We start from the raw sequence: 9452 nt of genomic DNA, 5'->3' as shown, positions 1-9452 counted from the left end.
CTGGCCTTGCCTAGGACTCCCCTCCCTGGGATGCCTCCGGACGCCGCCCCCGGCGGCGGCCTGACAGCCCGGGAGCTGGGAGTCCCTGAAGGAGGGTCTGTTGGGGAGGAGTAGAGGGGCCGGGAGATGAGGGGTGGAGGGTACGCGGGAAGAGTGCGGCGAAGGGGCGGGGGAAACGAGCAGTCTCCGTTATGCAAATAGTCGGGCAGACGGGGTGGGTCCCTTCGCCACACCGCGCCCCAAATCCGCCAAGCCCTTCAGAGGTCGCTAGCGAGGGGGCTGCGGGATTAGGGGTGCTTAGTTAGGTGGTGTACCTAACCCCGGAGTGATGCTGGGATCCTGCTCCCCTCCCCCTCCCACGGCGAGGGCGGGCCGAGGAGGAGGGGCAACGCGGAGGGGCAAGGTCCCTAAACGTCTGATCCTGCAGAGTTGAAGCCAGCACTGTCCTAGCAGGCAGAGACTATAAATCTCGCCTCTGCTACTGACCGGTTGTGTTACCCTGAGCAAGTCCCTCAACTGCTCTGAAGCCTTATGCAAAATATGAAACAACAAAATCTATTTCACAGGGTATGGCAAGAACCTCCCACTCACTGCAGGTACAGAACAGGAGGGTCGGTGAGTCCCTGCCCATGGCCATATCCACCTCAAGCCGTCTGCAGGCTGGTGGGCAGGAGGACTCCAGTAGGGTGGAAAAGGGAGTGAGGATCCTTCCTCCACTGAAGCTGATCTAGGGCTGCTGGGAGAAGGCGAGAGGAGACCACTTATTGAGCAAACGTCGTCGCCCCACCCTGACCATCCCAGGGGCCCACTTGCCTAAAACAGAACTCTGCCCTGTAGGAGGGCATAAGCGGCCTGCGGCCACCACTGCAGTCCCCGTAGAAAAGATGTGACTACCAGAGGCCATAATCTTCTCCCCATCGAATGGATACATGGGTGTGTATGGATGCTGTCCCTTGCTGTCTGCCTGAAACTATCACACAACATTGTTAATCGGCTATAGTGAAAGTATTAGTTGCTTAGTTATGTGCAGACACTTACTCCAATATAAAATAATATTTTTTTAATATCTCCCCAGGGTCTATGGAGGTCCCACTTGGCGCTAGACTTTGTATGGGGAGGGAAGGAGTGTGGAAGGTAGTCCTTGTCCTCTGGGGAAAAGAAGTCAGGTACACACTAGAGTGCTTGAAGCCCAGGCCCAGAACTTTCTCTCCAAATCGGTGGTCCTCTCCCCACCACCATCCTGGGAAAGAGGGGGTGGTCATCTCATCCCCAACATCCTTCCAAACACTGCTTTCCCCAGCCCACTGGACCCCTTCTGTTGTCACTGCTGTCCCTTCCCATCTGCCAAGGATGCATTATTGCTCAGTACAAAGAGCTCCAGTTGGAGGGGGTGACAAGCAGAGTGAATTCAAATCTCTAGACCAACTAGCCAGCACTCTTGTGTAAGCACCTCAGTCTGTTTTCATCTGGCATTGAGAAGATACTCATCATAATATGAGTTAATGAGTAGAAACAGAGAAACTCTTAAACCTGTATCTGGGAGGCTGCTACAATTGTCTTTATTCTGAAAAAACTGGAAACCTAAAATTTTTGTGCAGGAGGATGACATACCTCTTTGTATTTTACACTTATTTCTCTCCCAGTGAACATCCTGGAAAATGGATGGCAGGATCAGAGACTAAAGTGTGGAGCATGGAGACCAGCTTGGACGCTGGAGATATAATAGGAGCTGTGGCAATGACAGTTGTTCAGTTGCTCAGTTGTGTCCGACTCTCTTTGAGAGTGCATGGACTGCAGCGTGCCAGGCTTCCCTGTCCTTCCACAATTCCCAGAGCTTGCTCAAACTCATGTCCATTGAGTCAGTGATTCCATTCAATCATCTCGTCCTTAAGTGTCCCCTTCTCCTCCTGCCTTCTATCTTTCCCAGCATCGGGGTCTTTTCCAAGGAGTCGGCTCTTCGAATCAGGTGGCCAAAGTATTAGAGCTTCAGTATTACTCCTTCCAATGAATATTCAGGACTAATTTCCTTTAGGATTGACTGGTTAATCTCCCTGCAGTCCAAGGGTCTTCTCCAATACGTTCGAAAGCATCTGAGCATTCTTCAGCACTCAGCCTTCTTTATGGTCCAACTCACATCCATCAATCTCTACTGGAAAAACCATAGCTTTGACTATATGGACCTTTGTCAGCAAGGTAATGTCTCTGCTCTTTAATACACTGTGTAGGTATTTAATATGGTGTCTAGGTTTAATACGCTATCTAAGATTGAGGGCAGAAGGAGAAGAGGGAGTCAGGATGAGATGGCTGGATGGCATCACTGATACAATGGATGTGAACTTGGGCAAACTTCAAGAGATGGTGAAGGACAGAGAGACCTGGTGTGCTACAATTCATGGGATTGCAAAGAGTTGGACACAACTGGGCAACTGAACAACAACAACTAGGTTTGTCATAGCTTTTCTTCCAAGGAGCAAGTGTCTGTTAATTTCATGGCTGCAATCACCATCTGCAGTGATTTTGGAGCCCACGGAAATAATGTCTCTCACTGTTTCCATTGTTTCCCCATCTATTTGCCGTGAAGTGACAGGACAAGATGCCATGATCGTTTTTTGAATGCTGAGTTTTAAGCCAGCTTTTTCACTCTCCTCTTTCACTTTCATCAAAAAGCTTTTTAGTTCTCTTTGCTTTCTGCCATAAGGGCAATGACAGAGAGAATGAGAAAAAGACATGCAAACAATAGCTACCATTTGGGGAGCAAAAGCACTTTGCTTACTATATTATCTCTCCTCATCATAAGATATGTGGTGGCCTTAGCCCTATTTTATGGATGAGGAAATTGAAGTCACTTGAAAATGGCAGAGCCAGAGTGCCCCAGACCCTGCCGCAGGCCACTGCCAACCCCGGCCTCTGCTGGAGACTCCAGGACACTCACAGATCTCTCCCCTCGAGGGATGGTGAAGTTGGAGAGAGGCTCCTTTAACCCTCCTGCAGGATGAACCCCCTGCCAGAAGACATGGTGAATACGCTCACAGGGAGTCAGAGCTCACACGCTTCTGTGCGCGATGTCCACTCCATCAACCCCACGCAGCTCATGGCCAGGATCGAGTCCTATGAAGGAAGGGAGAAGAAGGGCATATCTGATGTCAGGAGGACTTTCTGATTGTTTGTCTGTCACCTTTGACCTCTTATTTGTAACATTACTGTGGATAATAGAGTTAAATGTGAATGGAGGTATTGAGAACACCTCCATTAGAGAGGTTAGAGAAAGAGGTGGTGCAGTATGATTACTACTCTTCTTATTTTGATATATTTCTTTTGGCAGTTTTTCGATTTAAAGTGTTAATACTTGCATATGCAGTGGTGGGACATAGCGTTGACAACAGCAGTGACCAGTGCCTTTTTATTAGCAAAAGTGATCCTCTCAAAGCTTTTCTCACAAGGGGCTTTTGGCTATGTGCTGCCCATCATTTCCTTCATCCTTGCCTGGATCGAGACATGGTTCCTGAACTTCAAAGTGTTACCTCAAGAGGCAGAAGAAGAAAACAGACTCTTGATAGTTCAGGATGCCTCGGAGAGGACGGTGCTGATTCCTGGGGGTCTTTCTGATGGTCAGTTTTATTCTCCTCCTGAATCTGAAGCAGGATCTGAAAATGAAGCTGAAGAAAAGCAGGACAGTGAAAAACCACTTTTAGGATTATGAGTAAGACTTTTGTTAAAGTAAGTCTTTGAAAATGAAACTGTTAATAGTGAAGTAGTTAAATATGGAGCCTTCCTTCAAGTAGATACAAAGTTAAATTCAGAAAATATGAGAGTGATTATAGTTTTATTTCTCCTAATTACGTGAATTTGTCAGGCACATTTTATTATGTAAAACCTGTTAACATTTTCTAGGTATAAATTGGCAGAGGATGAAAACTACGTAAGAGTTCCACATTTCTGAATAAGGGTGACTTGGTTCATTTTTGTTTATTGTAGCCAGAGTGTCTCCATGTCAGGCATGATTTAATGACAAACCCTAACTTCTGAGGGCGGCAAGGGCAGCAGTCCCGGGAGGTAGTACTGTCCTTGTCCCCACTGGCAGGGAAGACTGAGGGTGAGTGACTGGTCCAGAGTCCCACAGCTGGCAGGGGCAGAGCCAGGACTCAGGCGCCCCGTCTGTACCAGCATCCACCCTGGTCCGCACAGGATGGTCGTCTCTGGAGTGTGTTGGAGCTTCTGAGATGACAGGTGTGGTCCAGTCACAGCAGTCGGGCTCCACGTGCCTCCAGGTCAGGGCACATTGTTCAGTCCCTTCAAATCATCAAAGGAAACATTTCAACCTCACAAATATGAGCGAATAAACAGTCAATTGTAAAAGCTGTATTTCTGCTTAATTATTTAACCACAGAAGGAGAAGAATAGACCTTAAAACTTCATCTGATAAAAAAATAATCTGTTAACTATGTATAGTGAAGGATGTTAACTTATGTAGACTTATTGTGGTGACCATTTCAAAATACATACAAATATAGAGTCATTATGTGATACAACTTAAACTAATAAAATGTTATTTATCAATTATATCTCAATAAAAAATAATGAAATAAAATTTTAAAGCAGGAAAAAGTAGTGCACTGATTCATAGAAGGTGGGCAGTTGGCATAGAGTCAGATATGCTGGCAGAGGCAGCCAGAGTCCTGGTATTGAAGGCCCTGCATCAGTGGTATCCACTGTGCTTCGGGCCCTTTTCCTACAACAGTGTTCAGACATAAGACAAAATCGTGGGCATGTGAATAGTAGATCCTTTTCGAAAAGGCTTTAAGATCTTGTGTTGCCCCACCCGTGGTTTTTCAAGTGTAGCATTTTGCCTTTTTACACTGCATCTCAAATATTGTTGTGTTCTCTCTTCTTCTAAGTGTGAAAAACCTTCATTGAAAGTCACCAGAAAGAAAAAGGAACTGGAGATGGGGTCTCCCTATTGAAGGTTGAAATGGTGACGTCCACTGCTGACATTATTGAACGGCTAGTAAAGCATTTATTTATTGTAACACCTCACAGACACGGTACCATACCCGCATCCATTTATGTCACCTGCCTGTGGCTGGTAAGAAATGTCGTGGTCCATCCTATATTCAGTGAGACGGGATCTGACCTGTCAATGAATAGTTGCAGAAAGTCTTGTGCTGTGTTCCTAATCAAAAAGACTTCTGAATATATTGGAATAACACTTTTTTAGTATGTAAAATATCTTTTTATTTTGATTTGCAGAATGGAATTTTTTTGTCTCATGTTTTGAATTTCTTTTGTATTTCTTTTTTAACTCCCTACATTTCCCTTATGTTTTTTAACTCATGCACATGCACTATTTGTACAATTTTAAAAGGTAATAAACTCCAACATATCAAAAAAAAAAAAAAAAAAAAAAAAAAAAGAAAGAAAATGGCAGAGCCGGAATTTGAACCCACTTCTGAACACATTGAAAGCCTTCACCATTTCTGTCCTCGGCATCACTTTTTTGTCAGTACTATTTAGAAACCAAGAACAAGAAACAGGTGAGAGGCTTTTCCAGGAGGTTCTCTTCACCAGAACTCTAGCCAAGTTATCAAAAAATCAAGGGACAGACTCACTCTGGTTTCTTGGTTTGCAGGACTGGGATGACCACAGATGACATAAGCCCAAGAAGATCCTGGGACTCTGAGCAGATGAGCAGGCAAGAAGGAGTACCCTGACAAATTTCTAGACTGGGAGCAGTCAGTTATTTCCTTTGGGAACTGCTCTCTCAAGGTTGCTGTGTCTTCACTTGGGGCCTTCTCATCAAGAAGTGAGAGGCAAGAGGCTGGACCATTGGATGGGAGGTGATCCTATCCTCCCCAGTCTATTTATGAGGCTTTCCTACTCATTGTCTCTGGGGCTCCTGCTTTGACAGCGTGTTTTCCTTTGTTGTTGTCGTTCAGTCACCCAGTCGTGTCCAACTCTTTGCAACTCCAGGGACTGCAGCATGCCAGGCCTCCCTGTCCCTCACCATCTCCCAGAGTTTGCCCAAGTTCATGCTTATTGCATTGGTGATGCCATCCAGCCATCTCATCCTCTGACACCCTCTTCTCCTTCTGCCCTCAATCTTTCCCAGCATCAGGGACTTTTCCAGTGAGTCATCTGTGTGCATCAGATGACCAAAATACTGGAACTTCAGCTTCAGCATCAGTCCTTCCAATGAATATTCAGGATTGATCTCTCTTAAGATTGATCTCCTTGCTGTCCAAGGGACTTTCAGGAGTCTTCTCCAGTACCACAGTTCAATGGCATCAATTCTTTGGCATTCTGCCTTCTTTTTTCTTGAAAGTGTATTCCTTAGAAGTATAGATACCTACTTTCCATTTGGACACCATCTCAGCTTCCTGCCCCCTACTGATGTCAGCCTTTGCCCATGAATAATATTTTAAGTCATGCCTTTCTCAGTCATTAGTTTAGGCAACTTACTGGCTAATGCAAATAATGCGTCCCCTGCTTTTAACATTCATCTGCAATGATCCACTCACACAAAGTATTCTCATAGCATTCTTCAACTGGAGGTTGATGTTATTACAAAGACTTGTGAGGGGAGGAGACACGGGCACCTCAAAATGCCCTTCTAAACCCTTCTTCCTCGCCCCGCTGTAGATGCTCATCAAGACTCTTAAATAGCCCTCCCTCCTCAATGCTTTCAGCACCTATTGTCCATTATAAAGGTAGGCTCAAGGTCAAAGAACTGCTCTGTGGTCTGTCTGCACCCCCTACCTTGAGTCTCGGTGCTACCAGCTTCAAAGATGAAGATACCCAGACACAGCTAAGTCTCTGAAACCCAATCAGAAATAGAGTAACAGCACTCTAATATCCCAGGGACTTCCTACTGTCCCTACAGGAAAGGATTAGTGGAGCATGGAGTGGGCCAGAGGAGAAGAACACTAGAGAGCAAAGGCTGAACACCAGAGACAAGCCTCATGGGAAGACTGCAGCCACAAGACAGGGAAATGGCTGGTAGAGCCAGCAGTGGCTTAGTGGCTGCATGATCTTAGGAGGCAGGGAAGGAAGGAAGGAAAAAAGAAAAATTCACATGACTATGGACCACTATATTTGCAAATGGCTTTCATATACATTCTCCCACTTGAGCCCTCTTCAGATTCACAGTAACCTGTGAGAGAGACTTGCCTCTTTATCACCCCATTTAGAGATGAGAACACTGAGGCTCTGGGGTAAAGTGAGTTGCTTAAAGCCCACTAGTGAGTACTGAGCTGTGCCTTGAAACTAAAGCCTCTGTCCCTCATATTGCATCTGTCCCCAGAGCTGCAAAAGACCAAAGACCAGACAAACCCAGCAAACCACTACTGACATGTCACTGGCTGCAGCAGCCCACACTGTTGCACTGCTGCCCTGGGGGCAAGATACAAAAGCTATGCCCAGGAGACTAGATGCACCAGCAACGGCAGGAAATACAGGGTCAAAGGAGCAGTAAAAGAATCACAGATGCTTGTAATAAATTCCCTCAAAGAGATCCAGGAAATTGGCTTTTCCTGAGAGACTTCTTCCAGACCCAAAGTGGAAGCTGCCTCCTGTGTATTTATGACTCGAGGATGACTGTCAGAATAGCCTGCAGGAATGGGCAGGTTTTGAAGAAGAGAGCTTGTTTGTGGGCTAATGAAACTTTTTGAAATTAACAAATGGTTTTGGAGAAAAAAACAAGTGTTTGATACCTATTAGTGATCCATCCCAAAGCTGCCTCTATATGGCCTCACGTTTTTAAACACTGATTTTTAGTAGTATTTTCCCCCTCATTTTACAGATAAAGCTTGCTTTAGGAAATTTAGAAAAGTGAGACAAGTGTAAAGAAGCAAGCAGGAAGGGGGCTTCCCTGGCAGCTCAGTGGTAAAGAATCTGCCTGCCAATGCAGGAGACATGGGTCGATCCCTGGATCAGGAAGATCCCTCATGCCGGGAGCAACTAAGTCCATGCACCACAACTATTGAGCCTGTGCTCGAGAGCCCAGGAGATGCAACTACTGAACCCTAGAACTGATGTTCAGCAACAAGAGAAGCCACCAAAATGAGAATCCCATACACTGCAATTAGAGAGTAGCCCCCACTGACCGCAACTAGAGAAAGCCCATGCACAGCAATGACAACCCAACACAGCCATAAAAAAAAAAATAAAAGTATATGTATGTATATATATGTGTGCGTGTATATATATATATGAAGCAAGTGGGGAAAATCGTAATCCCATCAACCACAAGCAGAATGAATGAAACTTTAGGACTGTTTTCTCCCAGGTAATTCCTGTACAGTGTTCTTTCCATAGTTGAGATCATAATGCATATAAGGAATATGCTGCTTTTCTACCCCACTTAGAATATATTTCCCATGTATATTGAACAATAAATGTATTCATTCATTTCAGCCCTTAGTAGATGAAAGGCAAATATTCTTAGGCAAGTTATTAGTGGTTTATTGCTCTGTTTGTTGTCTGTATGAGGGACAGTTTAGTTTAGTGGCTGAGAATACTGACTCTGAAGTCAGGCTGCCTGAGTGTGAATCCTGACTACTACTTCCTAACTGTGTGACTTTGGACAAATTAATTAACCTCTCTAGCTCTATTTCCTTATCTCTAAAATGAGAATAATAATATCTACCTCACAAAGTGGTTCTAAAGATTAAAAGAGTTAATTATATGAAAAGCACTTAGAACAATACATGGCATCATAAGCACGGGTAAGTGATGGCTATTATCAATCTATGAGTGCATCATAAATTATTCAGCCATTTTACTGCAGTTGGACATTAGGTCATTTTCAATTTTCCCACTATTATAAATAGTTCTGCAACAAACCATTTACAGCATGCATGACAGGAAGAAAAGTGGATTGAAAGTCCATTGTGAAGGCATGCCAAGATAAGGCATGGGAATTAAAGTCAGAATAAATGACCCAGGAGAAGAATACTTCTTGGGAGGTGGCATCTGATTAACTTGAAGAGATGATATTTAGTTCTACTTGACAAATATTTATTGAGCACTATGGCCAACAAAGGGTATAGACTAGGTCAGGGAACATTAAGATGAATAGAAGAGGGATTTCCCTGGTGGCTCAGTGGTGAAGAATCTACCTGTCAATGCAGGAGGTGTGGGTTTGATCCCTGGTCCCAGAGGATCCCAAATGTCCTAGAACAACCAAGCCCATGCACCACAACTACTGAGCCTGTGCTCTAGAGCCCAAGAGCCACAACTACGGAAGCCCAGGTGCTCTAGAGCCCATGCTCCCTAACAAGAGAAACCACCAGAATAAGAAGCCTGCACACTGCAACTAGAGAGTAGCCCCCACTCACTGCAACTAGACAAAACTTGTGCACCAACCAAGACTCAGCAGAGCCAAAAATAAATAAAGTATTTTTTAAAGAAAAGAGGAATAGAAGATACCAAAGTGAACAAAGGACAGGCTCCATCCT

At 44.8% G+C, this 9452-nt stretch overlaps 1 pseudogene; it reads left to right on the top strand.

Moving 5' to 3' along the window:
• Positions 1-2992: 2992 nt before the first annotated feature.
• Positions 2993-4977, top strand: LOC104998632 (annotated as a pseudogene).
• The last annotated feature ends 4475 nt before the right edge of the window (positions 4978-9452 follow it).

The sequence above is a fragment of the Bison bison genome, unplaced genomic scaffold, assembly GCF_000754665.1.
Source record: "Bison bison bison isolate TAMUID 2011002044 unplaced genomic scaffold, Bison_UMD1.0 scf7180017864333, whole genome shotgun sequence".
Taxonomy (NCBI): Eukaryota; Metazoa; Chordata; class Mammalia; order Artiodactyla; family Bovidae; genus Bison; species Bison bison.
This window is presented reverse-complemented; position numbering and strand designations above follow the sequence as displayed.